Source organism: Mirounga leonina, unplaced genomic scaffold, assembly GCF_011800145.1.
Source record: "Mirounga leonina isolate KUSES-001 unplaced genomic scaffold, KU_Mleo_1.0 Mir_366, whole genome shotgun sequence".
Classification (NCBI taxonomy): Eukaryota; Metazoa; Chordata; class Mammalia; order Carnivora; family Phocidae; genus Mirounga; species Mirounga leonina.
In genome coordinates, this window is record NW_023270709.1 from 2790178 (window position 1) to 2802015 (window position 11838).

The following is an 11838-nucleotide window of genomic DNA, read 5'->3' on the forward strand; positions in this document are numbered from 1 at the left end:
CCCCTCTAGAACCCTCAGTTTGTTTCTCAGATTCCATAGTCTCTAATGGTTCATCTCCCCATCCGATTTCCCCCCCTTCTTTCTTCCTTTCCTGCTATCTTCTTCTCCTTCTCCTTCTTCTTCTTCTTCTTCTTTTTTAACATACAATGTATTATTTGTTTCAGAGGTACAAGTCTGTGATTCAACAGTCTTACACAATTCACAGTGCTCACCATTGCACAAACCCTCCCCAGTGTCTGTCACCCAGCCCCCCTATCCCTCCCACTCCCCACCAGTCCAACAACCCTCAGTTTGTTTCCTGAGATTAAGAATTCCTCATATCAGTGAAGTCATATGATACATGTCTTTCTCTAATTGACTTATTTCGCTTGTCATAACACCGTCCAGTTCCAACCACATTGTTGCAAATGGCAAGATCTCATTCCTTTTGATGGCTGCATAATATTCCATTGTGTATATATACCACCTCTTCTTTATCCATTCATCTATCAATGGACATCTTGGCTCTTTCCACAGGTTGGCTATTGTGGACATTGCTGCTATAAACATTGGGGTGCACGTACCCTTTCGGAGCCCTACATTTGTATCTTTGGGGTAAATACCTAGTAGTGCAATTGCTGGGTTGTAGGGTAGCTCTATTTTCAACTTTTTGAGGAACCTCCCTACTGTTTTCCAGAGTGGCTACACCAGCTTGCATTCCCACCAATAGTGTAGGAGGGTTCCACTTTCTCCACATTCCCACCAACATCTGTCATTTCCTGACTTGTTAATTTTAGCCATTCTGACTGGTGTGAGGTGGTATCTCATTGAGCTTTTGATTTGGATTTCCCTGATGCCGAGCGATGTTGAGCACTTTTTCATGTGTCTGTTGGCCATTTGGATGTCTTCTTTGGAAAAATGTCTGTTCATGTCTTCTGCCCATTTCTTGATTGAATCATTTGTTCTTTGGGTGTTGAGTTTAAGAAGTTCTTTATAGATTTTGGATACTAGCCCTGTATCTGATATGTCATTTGCAAATATCTTCTCCCATTCTGTCGGTTGTCTTTTGGTTTTATTGACTGTTTCCTTTGCTGTGCAAAAGCTTTTTATCTTGATGAAGTCCCAATAGTTCATTTTTGCCCTTGCTTCCCTTGCCTTTGGTGATGTTTCTAGGAAGAAGTTCCTGCGGCTGAGGTCAAAGAGGTTGCTGCCTGTGTTCTTCTTTAGGATTTTGATGGACTCCTGTCTCACATCTAGGTCTTTCAACCATTTGGAGTCTGCTTTTGTGTGTGGTATAAGGAAATGGCCCAGTTTCATTCTTCTGCATGTGGCTGTCCAATTTTCCCAACACCATTTGTTGAAGAGACTGTCTTTTTGCCATTGGACATTCATTCCTGCTTTGTCGAAGATGAGTTGACCATAGAGTTGAGGGTCCATTTCTGGGCTCTCTATTCTGTTCCATTGATCTATGTGCCTGTTTTTGTGCCAGTACCACACTGTCTTGATGATGACAGCTTTGTAATAGAGCTTGAAGTCCGGAATTGTGATGCCACCAATTTTGCTTTTCTTTTTTAAGAAAAGCTGGCTATTTGGGTCTTTTCTGGTTCCATACAAATTTTAGGATTATTTGTTCCATTTCTTTGAAAAAAGTGGATGGTATTTTGATGGGGATTGCATTGAATGTGTAGATTGCTCTAGGTAGCATTGACATCTTCACAATATTTGTTCTTCCAATCCATGAGCATGGAACGTTTTTCCATTTCTTTGTGTCTTCCTCAATTTCTTTCATGAGTATTTTATAGTTTTCTGAGTACAGATCCTTTGCCTCTTTGGTTAGATTTATTCCTAAGTATCTTATGGTTTTGGGTGCAATTGTAAATGGGATTGACTCCTTAATTTCTCTTTCTTCTGTCTTGTTGTTGGTGGATAGGAATGCCACTGATTTCTGTGCATTGATTTTATATCCTGCCACTTTCCTGAATTCCTGTATGAGTTCTAGCAGTTTTGGGGTGGAGACTTCTGGGTTTTCCACATAAAGTACCATATCATCTGCAAAGAGTGAGAGTTTGACTTCTTCTTTGCTGTTTCGGATGCCTTTTATTTCTCTTTGTTGTCTGATTGCTGTGGCTAGGACTTCTAATACTATTTGAATAGCAGTGGTGATAGTGGACATCCCTGCCACATTCCTGACCTTAGGGGGAAAGCTCTCAGTTTTTCTCCATTGAGAATGATATTCGCTGTAGGTTTTTCATAGATGGCTTTTATGATACTGACGTATGTCCCCTCTATCCCTATACTCTGAACAGTTTTGATCAAGAAAGGATGCTGGGGGGGGCAGAGCAAGATGGCGGAGGAGTAGGAGACCTGGATTTTGTCTCCTCTCAGGAATTCAGCTGGATAGGGATCAAACCATTCTGAACACGTACAAACTCAACAGGAGATCGAAGAAAAGAAGAGCAACAACTCTCTCATCAGAAAAGCGACCACTTTCTGGAAGGTAGGACGTGCGGAGAAGTGAATCCGAGGCGATATTCAGGACGATAGACGGCGGGGGAGGGGCCTCTGTCGGCCGCTTCTGGCAAGTGATAGAACTGGGGAGCACAAAATCGGAACTTTTAAAAGTCTGCTCCGCTGAGGGACGTCACTCTGGTGGCTAAGCGGGGGGTGGAACCCTCCGGGACAGTGTGGTCTCAGGACCCTCGGGGTCGCAGAAAGACCGGGGGTGCCTGAGTGCGGCAGAGCTCCCAGGTATCGGAGCAGGGAAGCCGGCTGCAGAGGCGGAGCCCAGGCGCGGGCTCTCAGCTCGGGGTGGCCATACACCGTGATCTGCGGCACAGTCGGGCCCCTGCTCCTCCAGCAGGGACCCAACAAGCGGCAGATCCGGGGAGACTCACCTTCCTCCCCGGGGAGGAGCCGCGCGGGAGTGCACCGCAGGGATCTGCGAGGCTTGGAGACTCCACCCGGGGTCGGGTGCCAGAGATAGAAACGCGCGGTCACAGGCCGGGTGAGCACGGAGTGCGGCCGGAGACCGGGGAGACGGGAGTGACTGACGGCTTTTCTCTGGGGGCTCACTGAGGAGCGGGGCCCCGAGTTCTCGGCTCCTCCGGGGCAGAGATTGGGAGGCCGCCATGTTCACTCTCCGCCTCCAAAGCTGTACGGAAAGCTCGCAGGGAACAAAAGCCCCGGAGAGCAAACCCGAGCAGATTACTTAGCCGGGAGGGGGCAAGGGCGGGGCAATTCCGCCTCTGGCAGAGACATTTGGAAACCACGGCAACAGTCCCCTCCCCAGAAGATCAGCGAGAACAGCCGGCCAAGACCAAGTTTACCGATCAATGAGAACGGCAGAACTCCAGCGCCAGGGGACTACTGCACATAGAATTCATGGCTTTTTTACCATGATTCTTTAGGCTTTAATGTTAATTTTTTTTTAACTGTCTTTTTGTCTTACTATTTCTTTTTGAATTTTTCTTTTTCCCTTTTTCAACCAACATCTTATCAATCCCTTTTTAAAAAAAAAAACAAAAACGTTTTTATTTTTCATTTTTAGAGTCATATTCTATCCCTTCATAGTAGTTACCCATATTTTTGGCTTATATATATAAGTTGTTCTCTCTTTAAAATTTTGAGATAGTTTCTTCTAACAGATTAAAGTATACCCTAAATCTCTAGTATATGGTGCTTTCTATTCCCCTGCCTGATCACATCCTCTCCCTTTTTTTTTCTCTTTTTCTTTTTTCTTTTTTTAAATCCTCTTCTTTCTTTTTTCAAACAACTTCTTATCAATTCCTTTTATAACATTTTTTATAATTTCCATTTTTACAGTCATATTCCATCCCTTCATCATATCAACCCTTATTTTTGTACATATATAAGTTTTTCTTTCTTTAAAATTTTGGGAGGCACTTTCTTCAAAAAGACCAAAATACACCCCAAATCTAGTGTGTGGTACTGACCTATATACCATATAGATCATATTTAATCACATTCTGGTTTTCCTTTTGTTGTTGTTGTTTTGTTTTGTTTGTTTTTGTTTTTATCTTTTTTCTCTCTTTCCCTTTCTTATCCCACTGCTTCAGGTCTTTTCTGATTTGTTTAGAGCATATTTTCTGGGGACGTGGTTACTCTGCTATCATTTTGTTCTCTCATTAATCTATTCTCCTCTGCACAAAATGACAAGACGGAAAAAATCACCTCAACAAAAAGAACAAGAGGTAGTACCGACGGCCAGGGACCTACTCAATACAGACATTAGTACGATGTCAGATCTAGAGTTCAGAATCATCACTTTAAAGATACTAGCTGGGCTTGAAAAAAATATGGAAGTTATTAGAGAAACCCTTTCTGGAGAAGTAAAAGAGCTAAAATCCAACCAAGTAGAAATCAAAAAGGCTATTAATGAGGTGCAATCAAAAATGGGGGCGCTGACTGCTAGAATAAATGAGGCAGAAGAGAGAATCAGTAATATAGAAGATGAAATGATGGAAAATAAAGAAGCTGAGAAAAAGAGAGATAAACAACTACTGGATCACGAGGGCAGAATTCGAGAGATAAGCGATACCATAAGACGAAACAACATTAGAATAATTGGGATCCCAGAAGAAGAAGAAAGAGAGAGAGGGCCAGAAGGTATAATGGAGCAAATTATAGCAGAGAACATCCCTAATTTGGGGAAAGAAACAGGCATGAAAATCCAAGAAGCACAGAGAACCCCTCTCAAAATTAATAAAAATAGGTCAACTCCCCGACATCTAATAGTAAAGCTTACGAGTCTCATAGACAAAGAGAAAATCCTGAAAGCAGCTCGGGAGAAGAGATATGTAACCTACAAAGGTAGAAACATTAGATTGACAACAGACCTATCCACAGAGACCTGGCAGGCCAGAAAGGACTGGCAGGATATATTCAGAGCACTAAATGAGAAAAATATGCAGCCAAGAATACTCTATCCAGCTAGGCTGTCATTGAAAATTGAAGGAGAGATAAAAAGCTTCCAGGACAAACAAAAACTAAAGGAATTTGCAAACACAAAGCCAGCCCTACAGGATATCTTGAAAGGGGTCCTCTAAGCAAAGAGAGAGCCTAAAAGCAACATAGACCAGAAAGGAACACAGACAATATACGGTAACAGTCACCTTACAGGCAATACAATGGCACTAAATTCCTATCTTTCAACAGTTACCCTGAATGTAAATGGGCTAAACGCCCCAATCAAAAGACACAGGCTATCAGACTGGATTAAAAAACAAGACCCATTGATATGCTGTCTGCAAGAGACTCATTTTAGAACCAAAGACACCCCCAGATTGAAAGTGAGGGGGTGGAAAACCATTTACCATGCTAATGGACACCAAAAGAAAGCTGGGGTGGCAATCCTTATATCAGACATATTAGATTTTAAACCAAAGACTGTAATAAGAGATGAGGAAGGACACTATATCCTACTTAAAGGATCTATCCAACAAGAAAACCTAACAATTGTAAATATCTATGCCCCTAACATGGGAGCAGCCAATTATATAAGGCAATTAATAACAAAAGCAAAGAAACACATCGACAACAATACAATAATAGTGGGGGACTTTAACACCCCCCTCACTGAAATGGACAGATCGTCTAAACAAAAGATCAACAAAGAAAAAAAGACTTTAAATGACACACTGGACCAAATGGACTTCACAGATATATTCAGAACATTCCACCCCAAAGCAACGGAATACACATTCTTCTCTAGTGCCCATGGAACATTCTCCAGAATACATCACATCCTAGGTCATAAATCAGGTCTCAACCAGTACCAAAAGATTGGGATCATTCCCTGCCTATTTTGAGACCACAATGCTTTGAAACTAGAACTCAATCACAAGAGGAAAGTCGGAAATAACTCAAATACATGGAGGCTAAAGAGCAACCAGGAAATTAAAGAAGAATTAAAAAAATACATGGGAACCAATGAAAATGAAAACACAACTATTCAAAATCTTTGGGATGCAGCAAAGGCAGTCCTAAGAGGAAAGTATAGAGCAATACAAGCCTTTCTCAAGAAGCAAGAAAGGTCACAAGTACACAACTAACCCTCCACCTAAAGGAGCTGGAGAAAGAACAGCAAATAAAGCCTAAACCCAGCAGGAGAAGAGAAATAATAAAGATCAGAGCAGAAATCAATGAAATAGAAACTAAATGAACAGTAGAACAGATCAACGAAACTAGGAGCTGGTTCTTTGAAAGAATGAACAAGATTGATAAACCCCTGGCCAGACTTCTCAAAAAGAAAAGAAAAATGACCCAAATCAACAAAATCATGAACGAAAGAGGAGAGATCAAAACCAACACCAAAGAAATACAAACAATTTTAAGAACATATTATGAGCAACTCTATGCCAGCAAATTAGATAACCTGGAAGAAATGGAGGCATTCCTAGAGATGTATCAACTACCAAAATTGAACCAGGAAGAAATAGAAAACCTGAACAGACCCATAACCACTAAGGAAATTGAAACAGTCATCAAAAATCTCCCAAAAAACAAAAGCCCAGGGCCAGATGGCTTCCCAGGGGAATTCTACCAAACATTTCAAGAAGAATTAATATCTATTCTTCTGAAAGTGTTCCAAAAAATAGAAATGGAAGGAAAACTTCCAAACTCATTTTATGAGGCCAGCATTACCTTGATCCCAAAACCAGACAAAGACCCATCAAAAACGAGAATTACAAGCCAATATCCCTGATGAACAAGGATGCAAAAATTCTCACCAAAATACTAGCCAATAGGATCCAACAGTACATTAAAAGGATTATTCACCAAGACCAAGTGGGATTTATCCCTGGGCTGCAAGGTTGGTTCAACATCCGAAATCAATCAATGTGATACAATACATTAACAAAAGAAAGAACAAGAATCATAGGATCCTCTCAATAGATGCAGAGAAAGCATTTGACAAAGTACAGCATCCTTTCTTGATCAAAACTCTTCAGAGTATAGGGATAGAGGGGACATACCTCAATATCATAAAAGCCATCTATGAAAAACCTACAAAAATATCATTCTCATTGGGGAAAAACTAAGAGCTTTCCCCCTAAGTTCAAGAACACGGCAGGGATGTCCACTATCACCACTGCTATTCAACATAGTATTGGAAGTCCTAGCCACAGCAATCAGACAACAAAAAGAAATCAAAGGCATCCAAAACGGCAAAGAAGAAGTCAAACTCTCACTCTTGGTAGATGATATGATACTTTATGTGGAAATCACCAAAGTCTCCACCCCAAAACTGCTAGAACTCATACAGGAATTCAGGAAAGTGGCAGGATATAAAATCAATGCACAGAAGTCAGTGGCTTTCCTATACACCAACAACATGACAGAAGAAAGAGAAATTAAGGAGTCCATCCCATTTACAATTCCACCCAAAACCATAAGAAACCTAGGAATAAATCTAACCAAAGAGACAAAGGATCTGTACTCAGAAAACTATAAAATACTCATGAAAGAAATTGAGGAAGACATAAAGAAATGGAAAAACGTTCCATGCTCATGGATTGGAAGAACAAATATTGTGAAGATGTCAATGCTACCTAGAGCAATCTACACATTCAAAGCAATCCCTATCAAAAGACCATCCACGTGTTTCAAAGAACTGGAACAAATAATCCTAAAATTTGTATGGAACCAGAAAAGACCCCGAATAGACAGAGGAATGTTGAAAAAGAAAAGCAAAGCTGGCGGCATTACAATTCCGGACTTCCAGCTCTATTACAAAGCTGTCATCATCAAGACAGCATGATACTGGCACAAAAACAGACACATAGATCAATGGAACAGAATAGAGAGCCCAGAAATGGACCCTCAACTCTATGGTCAACTCATCTTTGACAAAGCAGGAAAGAATGTCCAATGGCCAAAAGACCATCTCTTCAACAAATGGTGTTGGGAAAATTGGATAGCCACATGCAGAAGAATGAAACTGGACCATTTCCTGACACCACACACAAAAATAGACTCCAAATGGTTGAAAGACCTCAATGTGAGACAGGAGTCCATCAAAATCCTAAAAGAGAACACAGGCAGCACCCTCTTTGACTTCAGCCGAAGCAACTTCTTCCTAGAAACATCGCCAAAGGCAAGGGAAGCAAGGGCGAAAATGAACTATTGGGACTTCATCAAGATAAAAAGCTTTTGCACAGCAAAGGAAACAGTCAACAAAACCAAAAGAAAACTGACAAAATAGGAGAAGGTATTTGCAAATGACATATCAGATAAAGGGCTAGTATCCAAAATCTATAAAGAACTCATCAAACTTAACACCCAAAGAACAAAGAATCCAATCAAGAAATCGGCAGAAGACATGAACAGACATTTTTCCAAGGAAGACATCCAAATGGCCAACAGACACATGAAAAAGTGCTCAATATCATTCGGCATCAGGGAAATCCAAATCAAAACCTCAATGAGATATCACCTCACACCAGTCAGAATGGCTAAAATTAACAAGTCAGGAAACGACAAATGTTGGTGGGGAGGCGGAGAAAGGGGAACCCTCCTACACTGTTGGTGGGAATGCAAGCTGGTGCAGCCACTCTGGAAAACTGTATGGAGGTTCCTCAAAAAGTTGAAAATAGAGCTACCATATGATCCAGCAATTGCACTACTGGGTATTTACCCCAAAGATACCAAAGTAGGGATCCGAAGGGGTATGTGTACCCCGATGTTTATAGCAGCAATGTCCACAATAGCCAAACTGTGGAAAGAGCCAAGATGTCCATTGACAGATGACTGGATAAAGAAGAGGTGGTATATGGAATATTATGCAGCCATCAAAAGGAATGAGATCTTGCCATTTGCAACGACGTGGATGGAACTGGAGGGTATTATGTTGAGTGAAATAAGTCAAACAGAGAAAGACATGTATCATATGACCTCACTGATATGAGGAATTCTTAATCGCAGGAAACAAACTGAGGGTTGCTGGAGTGGGGGGTGGGGTGGGAGGGATGGGGTGACTGGGTGATAGACACTGGGGAGGGTATGTACTCTGGTAAGCACTGTGAATTGTGCAAGACTGTTGAATCTCAGATCTGTACCTCTGAAACAAATAATGCAATATATGTTAAGAAAAAAAAGAAGAAGAAGAAGAAGGTAGCGGGAGGGGAAGAATGAAGCGGGGGAAATCGGAGGGGTCGACGAACCATGAGAGACGATGGACTCTGAAAAACAAACACGGTTCTGGAGGGGAGGGGTTTGGGAGGATGTGTTAGTTTGGTGGTGGGTATTGAGGAGGGCACATTCTGCATGGAGCACTGGGTGTTATGCACAATGAATCATTGAACACTGCATCTAAAACTAATGATGTAATGTATGGGGATTAACATAAGAATAAAAAAATGGAGGCTCTAACTGCTGGGATAAACGAGGCAGAAGAGGGAATTAGTGATATAGAAGACCAAATGATGGAAAATAAAGAAGCTGAGAAAAAGAGAGATAAACAACTACTGGATCATGAGGGCAGAATTTGAGAGATAAGTAATACCATGAGATGAAACAATATTAGAATAATTGGGATCCCAGAAGAAGAAGAAGAAAGAAAGAGGGGCGCAGAAAGTATACTGGAGCAAATTATAGCAGAGAACTTCCCTAATTTGGGGAAAGAAACAGGCATCAAAATCCAGGAGGCACAGAGAATCCCCCTATCGACACTCCAACATATAATAGTAAAACTTATAAATCTCAGACCAAAGAAAAAATCCTGAGAGCAGCTCGGGAAAAGAGATCTGTAACCTACAAGGGTAGAAACATCAGATTGGCAACAGACCTATCCACAGAGACCTGGCAGGCCAGAAAGGACTGGCAGGATATATTCAGAGCACAAAATGAGAAAAATATGCAGCCAAGAATACTATATCCAGCTAGGCTGTCTTTGAAATTGAAGGAGAGATAAAAAGCTTCCAGGACAAACAAAAACTAAAGGAATTTGCAAACACAAAACCAGCCCTACAAGAAATCTTGAAAGGGGTCCTCTAAGCAAAGAGAGAGCCTAAAAGCAACATAGACCAGAAAGGAAGACAGACAATATACAGTAACAGTCACCTTACATGCAATACAATGGCACTAAATTCATGTCTTTCACTAGTTACCCTGAATGTAACTCAGCCCCAATCAAAAGACACAGGCTATCAGATTGGATAAAAAAACAAGACCCATCGATATGCTGTCTGCAAGAGACTCATTTAGACCCAAGGAAACCCCCAGATTGAAAGTGAGGGGGTGGAAAACCATTTACCATCCTAATGGACACCAAAAGAAATTGGGGTAGCAGTCCTTATATCAGACAAATTAGATTTTAAACCAAAGACTATAATAAGAGATGAGGAAGGACACTATATCCTTCTTAAAGGGTCTATCCAACAAGAGGATCTAACAATTGTAAATATCTATGCCCCTAACATGGGAGCACCAATTATATAAGCCAATTAATAACAAAAGCAAAGAAACACATCAACAACAATACAATAATAGTGGGGGACTTTAACACCCCCCTCCCCAGTGAAATGGACAGATCATCTAAGCAAAAGATCAGCAAGGAAAGAAAGACTTTAAAGGACACACTGGACCAAATGGACTTCACAGACATATTCAGAACATTCCACCCCAAAGCAATGGAATATACATTCTTCTCTAGTGCCCATGGAACATTCTCCAGAATACATCACATCCTAGGTCACAAATCAGGTCTCAAGCAGTACCAAAAGACTGGGATCAATCCCTGCATATTTTCAGACCACAATGCTTTGAAACTAGAACTCAGTCACAAGAGGAAATTTGGAAAGAACTCAAATATGTGGAGGCTAAAGAGCATCCTACTAGAGAATGAATGGGTCAACCAGGAAATTAAAGAAGAATTTTAAAAATTCATGGTAACAAATGAAAATGAAAACACAACTATTCAAAATCTTTGGGATGCAGCAAAGGCAGTCCTAAGAGGAAAATAAATAGCAATACAAGCCTTTCTCAAGAAACAAGAAAGGTCTAAATATACAACCTAACCCTACGCCTAAAGGAGCTAGAGAAAGAACAGCAAATAAAGCCTAAACCCAGAAGGAGAAGAGAAATAATAAAGATCAGAGCAGAAATCATTGAAGTAGAAACCAAAAGAACAGGAGAACAGATCAACGAAACTAGGAGCTGGTTCTTTGAAAGAATTAACAAGTTTGATAAACCCCTGGCCAGACTTATCAAAAAGAAAAGAGAAAGGACCCAAATCAACAAAATCATGAACGAAAGAGGAGAGATCACAATCAACACCAAAGAAATACAAACAATTCTAAGAACATATTATGAGCAACTAAAGCCCAGCAAATTAGATAACCTGGAAGAAATGGAGGCATTCCTAGAGATGTATCAACTATCAAAACTGAATCAGGAAGAAATAGAAAACCTGAACAGACCTACAACCACTAAGGAAATTGAAGCAGTCATCAAAAAACTCCCAACAAACAAAAGCTCAGGGCCATATGGTTTCCCAGGGGAATTCTACCAAACATTTCAAGAAGAATTAATACCTATTCATCTGAAAGTGTTCCAAAAAATAGAAATGGAAGGAAAACTTCCAAACTCATTTTATGAGGCCACCATTACCTTGATCCCCAAACTGGACAAATACCCCACCAAAAAGGAGAATTACAGACAATATCCTTGGTGAACATGGATACAAAAATTCTCACCAAAATACTAGCCAATAGGATCCAACAGTACATTAAAAGGATTATTCACCATGACCAAGTGGGATTTATCCCTGGGCTGCAAGGTTGGTTCAACATCCGCAAATCAATCAATGTGATACAATACATTAACAAAAGAAAGAACAAG